Source organism: Choloepus didactylus, chromosome 21, assembly GCF_015220235.1.
Source record: "Choloepus didactylus isolate mChoDid1 chromosome 21, mChoDid1.pri, whole genome shotgun sequence".
Lineage (NCBI taxonomy): Eukaryota > Metazoa > Chordata > Mammalia > Pilosa > Megalonychidae > Choloepus > Choloepus didactylus.
This window is the reverse complement of record NC_051327.1, coordinates 8,215,383-8,227,422: the sequence shown is the minus strand read 5'-3', so window position 1 is coordinate 8,227,422 and position 12,040 is coordinate 8,215,383. Positions and strand designations below refer to the sequence as shown.

Below are 12,040 nucleotides of genomic sequence, written 5' to 3'. Positions count from 1 at the left end.
TAGCAAACTGGAACAATGGCCATAATCATCAAAGGCAGAAAATCTGCTTCCTCTGAGCAGTCAGTAATGAAACTAGAAAGACTCCTTTCATTATGCTCATGCTTCTTCTTATTTAAGGACAAGTCTTTGGTATTTTGCCCTGAAGATCAACTTATTTTATTAATTTATTTAATCCTTATTCATTTCTGAGACTTTTTTTTTTTCTCTTTACTAAGTCAAATCAGCGCTAAACTGTCTGTGTGGTCATTATATATCTCAGCTCTTCTTTTAACCTCCCATAGAACTGCGAACCAAAATGCTAAAAGACCAGGAAAAGACTAACTCATCACCCCTACAGTTAGTCACTAAGGGAATTCAGTTCTTTCACCATCTACCTTGTCCCAGAAAATGGATCCCCGGGCATCTCTCTGTTACTCCTTTTGTGTGTTATGCTCAGTGGAAATTTTCCGTATCTCCATCTCCATGACTCTTCTGTTCGGGGCAATCTTTTAAGTCCTTCCTGTCATTGTGATCGTTACCAATATCACTGAATTAAGGTAATCAGGCTGCATTCATTGCGTGCACTTGGAACAGAAGCTGAAACCACAGGTAAAATTGAAATACCCAGTAATGGCCATTTCAGTGTCAGTTTCCTGTTCTTTTCCTAAAGTGCATTTGCTTTTGCTTTTCTTCCTTGCCTGCTGAGATTATTGTGTGGGTGTGAGAGTCTAAGGGCCGGGTTGATAAGTTGCAAAGGGAAAGAGTTGGGGGGAGGCCACACAGCTTGAAAAAATAAATACATAAAAATATATGGTGCTCTAGCATGCCCTATTGCCATGCCGCCATCACTACACAAGGATGTCCTCATATGTTAACTTCAGCATCAGAATTCTGAAGGCAGGGAAGCAAAAGTAGCTGCTGTGGGAGCTCCCTAAAGTGGAGCTGGGCATGACATTCTGAATTTTGAAATTGCAAACCCACAGTTCAGTAGGTTGCAGCAACATAGAATGCAGATGGCGTGTTCCTTTGGATTGTCAGTGTAGTGCTACAGTGTATATAAATAGCTTCGGTTCACTCCTTTTGGCTCTGTCACTGCCTTTTAACACCAATGTGTCAGTAAAGCCATGTTGCAGTGACAGTCATGTGTTGGTAATGGGGCTCAGAGGAGAGTACCTTCAGAAAGTTTGAAATTAACCATTTCAGAATAGAGGAGTTTTTAAAATCTGTTACATGTTAGAGAAATGAAATTCATGTTACACTACATATATCAAGTAGGGTTATTACAATAATTTGGTGTCACTTTATGTTATGGAGTTTAAGAATAGAAGAAGTCCTTCATTCTTTTTCAGTTTTTAAACAGATACATGTTTTTCGCCTACAACATGAATAAAATAGGTGCACGTTGTAACCACCTCCATGATTACACCATTTTCTTTTCATCTCTGAATATCGGATAATAGAGTCAGAGTAGATACAAGGCTGTAATTAATGTTAAGGCCTTCACTGATGCCCTGTAAGAATATGGCCTAACTGCTTTTCCAATAGCAACTGGATCAAAAAGGATAATTTCAGTTTAGAAATCAATATAGAGGCTTTTCATTTCAACGTACATCTTTCCCCACCACAGCCTCACTGGCCATTTGAATGAAAAATTAGATCCCCGACCCCCTGTGAAATTCCATGCTCCTCAGGTGTCCCCAACTTAATTTCTTGGTGACTAAAAGCCAACAAGTGGGATCTGTGTGTGTGAGACTTATTTAGAAAGTAAATTGTCTTGTTAAATGTTGTAAGTTATGTTTTTGAGACTGCCAGCTTAAGTTGAGGGACATAGAAGCAATGGAAGAACTGATAAAATAGTCTTTTCTTAGTAGAATTATCAGTTCTGGCTTGTGAATGCAACTTTCCAACTGAGGCTTTCCTGTATGGGAGATTGGAGTGTCAAACGTTGGCACTGCAGCAACATGTATAGGACTCATATGCACATTCACACACACACAAACATACCACCCCATACATGTTTAAAAGATTTATGAAATTTTAAACTATCTGTCCATGTATACATAATTGAGCAAATTAGAACTATGGCTTTACTTCACCAAGGATCCATCAGTGCAAGTTTAAGACTAAGCACATTTTTGTGGGGAAAAGCAAATTTTTATTTGTTTTGTTGCTATAGAATATAATGTAATTAAGGGCATGGACTGTGGGGTCTGATTTCCTAGTTCTGCTTTAAATTTCTCTAAGCTTGAGTTGTTGTTTTTAATGCATATATTAATAATAGCTTCTTTTGGCTTTTTGTGAGTATTAAATGAGAAAATCCGTGTAATGGCACTTAACACACCGCCTGACATTTAGAAGTCCTCAGCCAGTGTTAGCAATGATCATTATTCTGGTAATTACGTTTATCCATATAACCCAGGAATGCCAACAAGAGAAAAACAAAAGCAGACTTAGCTTGTCCATCTGCATTTTTCATAGGCTTTTTGAATTCTCTCCTGTGAAAATGATTTGTAGTCACAGACTATAATGCTAGAAGGAAATACAAAAATTTAAGCTAATCCTCCTGATTTTACAGTTAATTAAAAAAAAGAGGTCCAGAGAGATCTAGGATGTGACCTGTCTGATGTCACATATGTATTTGGAGGCAGAGACCATGTCAGAATGCCAGGTTTTCTCTAATCAGTGTGATTTCTGCTTTGACATGTGGCTTATACATATCAACTTCAGAAAGGTAGAGCAACTTCAATGTCAACTTCACTTTATTTGCAAACCTACTCAAAACTTATTAAATGGCTAAACCAAGGAACCAGTTGGAACCTCTGATAAAATCTATTAAAATAATCTAGGTCACTACTCTTATAAACTATATGCAATCAATCCTTGATCATTCATTCTGTGAATACTTATTTGGTGTATGTCAGGCCCTCTGCTGGCAGTGATGATAGCTAATACTTGTTAAGTATGTTTAATGCTCCAAGCCTACTCATGCCTGCTTTATGCTACACTTTCTTTCTATCTGAAGTCCAGAAAGCCTTGCCCTGTTCAACTTTTTTTGGGGGGTGGGGGGTTCAGGGAGAGTGGTTTCAACCCAGAAAACACATATTCTTGGTTGTAGTCTGGGTTCCAGTGTAAGCCCATTGTAAATTGTATCAATTTTAAATGTTGTTATAGTTAGGGTATGACCCAACTGAATGATGGTTGGCCTTAATCTGATTACTGGAATCCTTTATAAGCAGAAGAAATTAAGGCATAGTTAGAGAAAGCTAAGGGGAGGAGCTAGAAACCAAAAGTCAGCAGAAACCCAGAAGAGAATCAAAAATATTTGTGTAAAGAAGCATCTGAAGGGGACCATTATGTGTTGTATCTCAGCTTCAGTGGACTCAGGGCATCATCCTGTCCCTTTAGCCACCCACACCATGGAGAGATAATTCCTGCATTTCTCTCTCTAGGGACCATAAAGAAAGCACTTGGACTTGAATGCAGGTAGACCACATCCAAATCCCACTCCATTGCTCCATGGTTGAGTGACCTCCATCACACAACTTCTCTGCACCTTTCCCTTATTTGTAAACTGTAGAAAATATTTCCTACTTCTGTAGGGTTATGAAGATCAAATACAATGACTCATATCAAATGTGTCCCACAGGGCTCAAAAAAATCGAATTCCCTTTTCCTACCCCTTATTTTACTCTCCCAATTCTCCCCTGAAGGTGGAAAATAAAACACTGTTGTCCAAAAGAAACACAGGAGAGAATCAAGGATTAAGTGAATAAAGCTGGAATTTTCCTTTTATGTACTTAACCAGTGGGTCATTCAAGGTACTTCACAATTTGTTGAGAGAACCATTAAACACCATTAGTAGGTCATCTGCCACTGACTTCAAAACTATACTCTTTAAAACCCAGCCAAATAGGGAAATCATCTTAATAGCTCCAATCACTTTGATTTGGGCCATAAGGCCATGGTGACAGATGCACTAAGCATTTTATAAATATGGGGGTATTTCCTTTAGCGGGCATAATTTGCAGAATAGAAATGGTCATGTGCTATCATTATGTAATATATTTACAAATGCAAAACTGTGGCAGGGGCATTGTGGCCAAGGGGCCCTGAATCTTTAAGCACCTTGTTGAATGCCCTTTCCTTGTGATCCCGTCTAAATGACCCTCACATTGTAAACTGCCCGATATTTGATCTTTTTCTCCTTCAAATCCTGGAAGGAGGATTTATATTAGTACAGTGTTTAGAGCTGGACTGAACTTTTGAGACTAAATCTTTTAAAAGTCCTTTAACAATGAGATATATGATTGTAGCCCAAACTTCTGAATGTACATATAAAGAAACAAAGATTTTGAACAGTGAATTTGGTTGGTATGGTTAAGTGGGTAGTAAACAGCTGGTTCAGAATTTGAACTCAGATCTTTCTAGCCTAGTTAAATTGGAAAATAAGGCCATTGTCTTTGCTCTTTATAGATAAGGCTGTGTGTGTGTATGTATGTTTGTGTTTGTATTTGTGTGTGTGTATCCCTCTAAAAAAGGGGAGATGATGAGACCTCTGTAAATTCATGCAACTGAGCTTTTATTATTTTATTTTTCACTAAAAGCAATCAGCTTTTCATTCACTGATAAAAATTATATGTGTTCATTTTTTAAAAAGATGCCTCACCAATATGGACTAACTACAATGTGTAAACATAGAATTGAATCTTAGAACATAGCCTAACGTGGACATAATAATTGTAATAGTCCCTAGATTGTAAGCTCTTACAGCAGTTAACTCTATCCCTGAATTGTAAGGCCTATCTCTAAACTTTGAGATGCTAATCCCCTAGCGTATAACCTGATTGGTCTCTGGAACAATGCATATCTCTGAGACACCTGAAACTCAGAGCTAGAGCTCGGCAGATATGAATGTCAGTATTAGTGCATATAGCCACTGTCAAAAAAAAAAAAAAAAAAAGCTGAAAAAGAGCCCAGACTTCAATTAGTGATATGAATGAAGCAGGTCTGGTTAAGACCAGGGCACGCCAAGCCAAAGGGTAAAGGTTGAACCTGATTGTGTTTTAAAACTTCAACTTCCATATGAGACCAAGGGAATAGATACCTTTTTGGTACAGGATCTAAATTTTCTAAACAGTACAACTCTACAGTCAATTTGTTCAAACACCACAATTGCATGGAACTTTGCATAGGAAGTGAGATATGGTAGGTTAGTATAGGCTGGAGTGAAATAGTGACACATCCTACAGTAATTTGGGCAGATAATAAAAAATATATTTACAGCCTCCCCCTCCCCAGCCCCAAGGATCTGGGGGAAGGTGCAGATGTGTTGGACATCCTCACCTGGACTGGTGTTGATGTTGTCACAAACATTGGGACTGGCGGTTTGATGTGCTGAGCCCTCAAGCATGGGACTTGCCCTTATGAAGCTCATTACCACAAAGGAGAGTCTAAAGTTGTATGTAATGGTGCCTAAGAGTCTCCCCTTGAGTACTTCTTTGTTGCTCAGATGTGGCCCTCTCTCTCTCTAACTGAGCCATCTAGACAGGTGAACTCACTGCCCTCCCCTCTACGTGGGACCCGACTCCCAGGGGTGTAAATCTCCCTGGCAATGCAGAGTATGACTCCCGGAGGAATGGGGATAAAAACTAAAGGACAAATGGGGTGGGATGGGGGGATGATTTGGGTGTTCTTTTTTCACTTTTATTTTTTATTCTTGTTCCTGGTTCTTTCTGATGTAAGGAAAATGTTCAGAGATAGATTGTGGTGATGAACGCATAACTATGTTATACTGTGGACAGTGGATTGTATACCATGGATGATTGTATGGTGTGTGAATGTATTTCAATAAAACTGAATTTAATTAAAAAAAAAAAGTCAATTCAGCAGAATATGAAAAAGCCCAAATCCCCTGAAATTCTAGAAATAACATCTATAAATATTTTGGTAAATGTTATGTTTCAAATTTCATAAAAATATACATAAACTTCGTTATTTGGTTGGTCTTAGTACCAGGACTTACATTTGAGCTGAGAACATGGTGTAGGACATGTTGTAGCATGGTGCAGCACAATCATTCTCATCAAGTGTGATTCCCTGGAGCAGCACCACCATCACCACCTGTGAATCTAAGAAAAATGCAGATTATCAGGCCTAGCCAAGACCTATTTGAATCAGAAATTCTGGAGATGGGGCCCAGCAAGCCGGGTTTTAGCAATCCCATCAAGTTAGTCTGATGCATGCTCAAATTTGAGGACCTCTGGTACAAAGCATAATCTGAAAGATCTGTGTTTGAATTCATCTTAGCTATGCCCATTATTAGATTCTGAATTCAGGTAGAGTGGTTGCCTAGCTCTGAGCCCAGGTTCCCTGTGGTTAAGTGAAGATACTATTTTTCTCGAAGCATTGCTGGGGGTGGGGTAGAGATAAATTGTGTGAAGTATCAAATACAATGACTAGCCCATTTCAGGAACTCAGTCAACGATAACCATTATATGGGACCATTATAGCTTTGGTCAACAGTACAGATGCACAGTTCTGTTTTTGAGATATATAGTAGTATGTGCTTTAGGAGGAGACTACACTGTAGTTGATACTGAAAATTTGCAAACAGTATTGCAATCAGAGAAATGTAATCACTGTCTATTTCAGAATTTGAAATTCTCAGAAACATATAATTATTCTTTACTCATTAAGTCTCCTTTAGGAGGAAAGTATCTAATTTTTCCAAATTGTTTTACTCTGTGTAATTTAAGCTAATATTTCTTGTCATGAGATTCTGCAAGCAAAGCCCCATTTTGATCATACGACTCTGGACCACAAATGTGAGAGTATATGGACTCTATCTCTCTCCACCTGCGACACAAAGGAAAGACCTAATCAGAGCCAGGTAGTTAAATTCCTCTTCCTAAAAGATTGACAGTCATTTGGACCACAAATGCAGTTGGGTAGAATATAGGTATTCTACTACCAGGTAAACTGGTATTAAGGAAAATGACTGAAATGAGTTGTGGGATAACGAAAATAAGATGTACTTAATAAAGTGCCAAACAACCTCCCTTTATGTTTACAGAAGGGTCCAGATGGACTGAATGTGACCAAACCTGGCCTAAATGGGCAAATTTTAAGAAACTATGTCTTTCAGTTTTACAATTTCAAGGCCTGTCAATTAGTAATAATGATGAAATAGTCTTTGGAGCCCCTTCCATTTCTGCTGCCTGTGTTTTAATCACCTTAAATTGAGAACAGACTACTATTAAAAACTTCCGGTGATTTTTCAGAAAGATGTTTAAAAAATAAACCAATAAAACAAAATAACGCAATGACAATATTTAAGTAAGAATATTATGGCAGATAAATTCTTGGAGGTTTGCTGCTAATGGCCACTTGACATTTTTAAATAGAGCATTTCAGTAAATCACTGAAAATTAGCTGACAAGAATTTATATTCATCTATTTAAATGATACTTATAAATAAATAAATATGGTTTAAATATAGTTTGAGTGATGCTGGTGTTTACAGCAGTAAATGTCCTAATGTAGGTTTTTGTCCTAATTTTGGTTCAATTCAACAAGCATGTATTGTACGTTTACTTTGTGCCACGTACTTTGCTAGTTCCTAGAGACTCACGGAAAAGTCCCGTTCTGAAAACATAGGAACTCATAGCCCAGATTAAAGTCCCTCCCCTTTTACCCCAGAAAACCTCCTTTCTTTCTTGAATAACATTCCACACAAGGGTATTTTCACCACTTCCAGATTAGAATTTAGAACTATTGTGCATCTCTTCTTAATTATGTCCCATGGATTTTGGCTTGCACACAGTTCTAGAGTTACATGCTGGTCAACAGTTTGTAGTAAATGCCACTGGGGCATTTTAATTATGTAAACATTAATTCATTCATTCCACAAATACTTCTTACACATTTTCTCCTCTAAGCCAGACGTTGTTCTAGGCACAGAAGCTACTAGCAGTGGACAAAAGACAAGATCTGAGCTGCGCTGAACTCGCATTCTCTAGTAGGGAGATCAACGAGTTTGCAGATTAATAAATAATTTCAGTTTGTGTAAGTGCCATGAAAAATAAATAAATAGAGTGATGGTACAGAAAGACTAACTGTGGAAAGGGCAAGGACAGGACCCTTTAGAGAGAGCTTTCTGAGGAGACTTCTCTGAAAGGTGACATTTGAATTAGGACCTGAAGCAATAGAGTAAACCTGGACTGTGGAGGTCAGGGTGAAGAGAATTCTGGGTAGAGGCATGATCTGTGTCCACCCCTGAGGAGGGAGTGTGTTCACTGTGGATGAGGAACAGAGAAGGTCAGTGTGGCTAGGTCTTCGTGGATGCGGAACAGAAGCTGTCCTACAAGATGAGTTTAGTGAGGATGACAGGAAACATTCTTTAGGCTTCAGGGCCATGATGAGGAGTTTGGCATTTCTTGAAATTATAATGGAAAGCTATTAGTTTTGAAGCTTGGGAATGACATCTGCTTTCTTCTTCAGCATCTGGAAATGACCGAGATTGTTAGTAATTTTATACATATTCTTTAAAATAAAATTATATTCAAAATAAATATATTTTAAAATATAAATTATATCCAAGTCCCTTGAAAGATTCAGTTGAAATACTGGGAAAAACCTCAAACTTATATCCAATCATCAGTTCATTTCAAGAAGTATTTATGGTAATGAAGCTACTAAACTAGACCCTTTGAAAAACATAGCAGTGAGGAAGAAATAACTTCTGTCCCAAGTAAGCCACTTGCCATTGGAGACAAGAGATTTTTATAATTACTCATCATATGAAATAATAATTTCTATTTTATGAAATAAATCCTTTAGACGTCTAAAGGAAGAACCAGCAAATTCTGAATAACGTTTTTCATTTATTGTAAGAATACTACTTCATTCTCAAAAACAATCCAATGGTGAACAAAACACACATGGCTCTTACTCTTATGTAATTTGGGGCCCAGTTAAGAAGGCAGGAATTAAATATGAACATTTAATCACATACTGGAATAAATGTGGAGAAGAGTGGCACGTAAGACAGTACTGGTGCATAGTAGGTACTCAATAAATAGTTGAATAAATGAATTGATGACTTAATGAATGAACAGTTGGGTAGATAATGGAACAATAGGGAGTGACATCTTTTAGATAACTTGCTCAGAAAAAGCCTCTCTGAGGAACTACCATTTAAGCTGTGACAGGAAGGAAAAAAAGGCATAATCAATTCAAAGATTGGGGGAAGTGAGGTGGCTTCTCAGCAGAGGAACCAGTGTATGAAGGTGCAGAGGTAGGAAAGAGTTCTAGGATGTGTCAGAAAGAGAGATGATATCAGGGAAGGGGAAAGTGGTGAAATGGGGCAAGGCACTGAAGTCCTGAAGGAGTTAAGAAGACCTAATTTCTGCAAACTAGGCTGGTACAATTGGTGATGGTGGAATACCATTTAGTATGATATTGCACTAAATTAGAATAAAAACAATGGTAGTTAAGGCTGAGATAGTGAGAGTAGAGATGGAAAGAAGCGGATAGATCGAAAGCTTTTGCAGACATAGTCAAGATGTGAACTCGATGTAGTGGGATGAAGCATTTTCTTTCTAACAGTCGTTCAAGTAAAAAATCTAGAGTTATCCTTGATTTAACACGGTATCAAATATGATATTGTTTAAACACTAGTTTCTCATAGAGTCAGAAACTAGGATACAGGAAACCAGGGGCTGGGATGGAGGTAGAGAATGGGGAGTTAATGCTTAAATTGGACAGAGTTGTTTTTGTTTTTGTTTTTGTTTTTGTTTTGCGAAGGGGGACCGTGCCGGTAGTTCTGGGGGCGGGGTCTGCGGCCAGCCAGCCCCCGCGGCCCCCCGGCCGAAGCCCGGAAGGGGCCAGTCTCCCTTCCGTCTCCGCCGGGGCTGCACGGAGGGCGGAGCTGTGGCCCGAGGACGCGACGCGAGCCCAGTTCCGGCGAGGAGGCCGCGCCAGTGGCAGCGATGGCGGCGGAGTCGGCGCTTTAAGTTGTGGAGAAGCTGCAGGCGCGCCTGGCCGCGAACCCCGACCCCAAGAAGGTGAGCTAGTGGGCTGCCCCGAGCCGGGGCGAGCGTTGGGCGCGGCGGGGCCCTTAACGGTCGCGGGGCTGATTCCGGACCTGCCAGGGCCGGGGGGCTTGGAGCCTGAGCCAGGCCCCGCTGGACTCGCGGACCCGGGGCGGGGAAGTTCGCCGCGGATCAGCCGCTCCCGGGCATCGGGACTCGGCGGGCCCGGGCTTTCCCTCTCTCCCGGCTTCCGGGACGGGGGCGCCCGCGGGCACCGACGGGATGGGGCGCGCTCGGGGCCGGACACCGCGTGCCCCGGGCTGCCGCCCCCGCCGGTCCCGGCCCGGCTCCCGCAAGCCGCTAGCCCCGGCGTCCCGAGCCAGCTGTTTCCTTTCCGGGGAGCTCGTCGAGGGGGCAGGCAGGGCGCTCGCCTCGGAGTTTACTCCTGCTCGTTCCCCGGTTCCTGCACTCCGTGCCGAGCTCCATTCCTCGCCTTGCGAAATGTCTAATTTCTTAGTGTCTTGATGTTCGTTCAGGGTAGGAAATGGTATTACCTTTACGGATTGGAGTCTAGGCTCGACATGTGGTTTTGCTGTTTCCAAGAGACATTTTTAATGCTTTGCGGCTTGATATTAGAACATTGACCTTTTCGCTTTCTCGGTGAATCTCTTTCAAAGCAAAACGAAACCTCCTGTCATCACAGCTGTACTCTTGGAAACTTAGGTTATAACTGAGAAAATTGGTGTAGTTAGAAGTTGTAGCTGAAATTTCTCCTGGCCTTGATTTTAGAAAGCTTTGATCTATGGTTTTTGGTTGCTGCGAGTGATGGACAACCATTTTTTAATTGTACCTAGCTCGTTAAAAAAAGTTAAATGCAGTCGTCTTCCTTCCCTTCTTTCTGTTATCCAGCTTGTCGATTGTCTTTGGGAGAGTATCTGGTGGATGTTAGAATGTTTTCATTGAAATCTATCAATTAAAACATCTAAGGTGTTTTTTTGACATTCGGACAGAGTTCTTTTTGAATGATGAAATATTTTGGCAATGGATGGTGATGATGGTAGCACATTGTGAATGTGATTAACAGCACTGGATTATGTATTTGGATATTAAAGGGGGAAATGTTAGCTTGTAGATTTGTTACTAGAATAAAAATTAAACATGCACACATGCACACACACACAGGCTGTAAAACATAAACAGGGAACCCTAATGTAAACTATGGACGATAGTTAATAGTATAATTAGAAAAATATTCTTTTATGATTTGGAAAGAGACATGGGAGATGAAATCTATGGTTTCTTACTCATAGTAGTGATCACTATTGATTTTTTTTACAGTTTGTGTAACTATGCAGTATACCTTTTCAAAGCTTTCTAGGTGAAGTCTGTGTGTGTTTATTACAGTGTTTTTTTTTTTTCATTTTTATTGAGATTGTTCAGATACCATACAATTATCCAAAGATCCAAAGTGTACAATCACTTGCCCCTGGGTACCCTCATACAGCTGTGCATCCATCACACTTAATTTTTGTACAATTTTTAGAAACTTTTCATTACTCCAGACAAGAAATAAAGTGAAAGATGAAAAAAGAAAAGAAGGAAAGGAAACTCTAATCCTCCCCTATCCCTAACCAACCCCCCTCAATTGTTGACTCGTAGTATTGATATAGTACATTTGTTACTGTTTATGAAAAAATGTTGAAATACTACTAACTGTAGTATATAGTTTGTAATAGGTATATAGTTCTTCCTTATATGCCCCTCTAATATTAACTTCTAATTGTATTGTCATACATTTGTTCTGGTTCATGGAAACGATTTCTAGTATTTGTACAGTTGATCATGGACATTGCCCACCACAGGATTCAGTTTTATACATTCCCGTCTTTTGACCTCCAACTTTCCTTCTGGTGACATATATGACTCTGAGCTTCCCCTTTCCACCTCATTCACACACCATTCGGCACTGTTAGTTATTCTCACATCTTGCTACCAACACCCCTGTTCATTTCCAAACATTTAAGTTCATC

The 12,040-nt window shown here is 39.8% G+C and overlaps 1 pseudogene; it reads left to right on the top strand.

Annotated features, from left to right (window-relative positions):
* Window positions 1–10,519, top strand: part of LOC119518088 — a 59,031-nt pseudogene extending 48,512 nt beyond the window's left edge.
* Window positions 10,520–12,040: the final 1,521 nt, after the last annotated feature.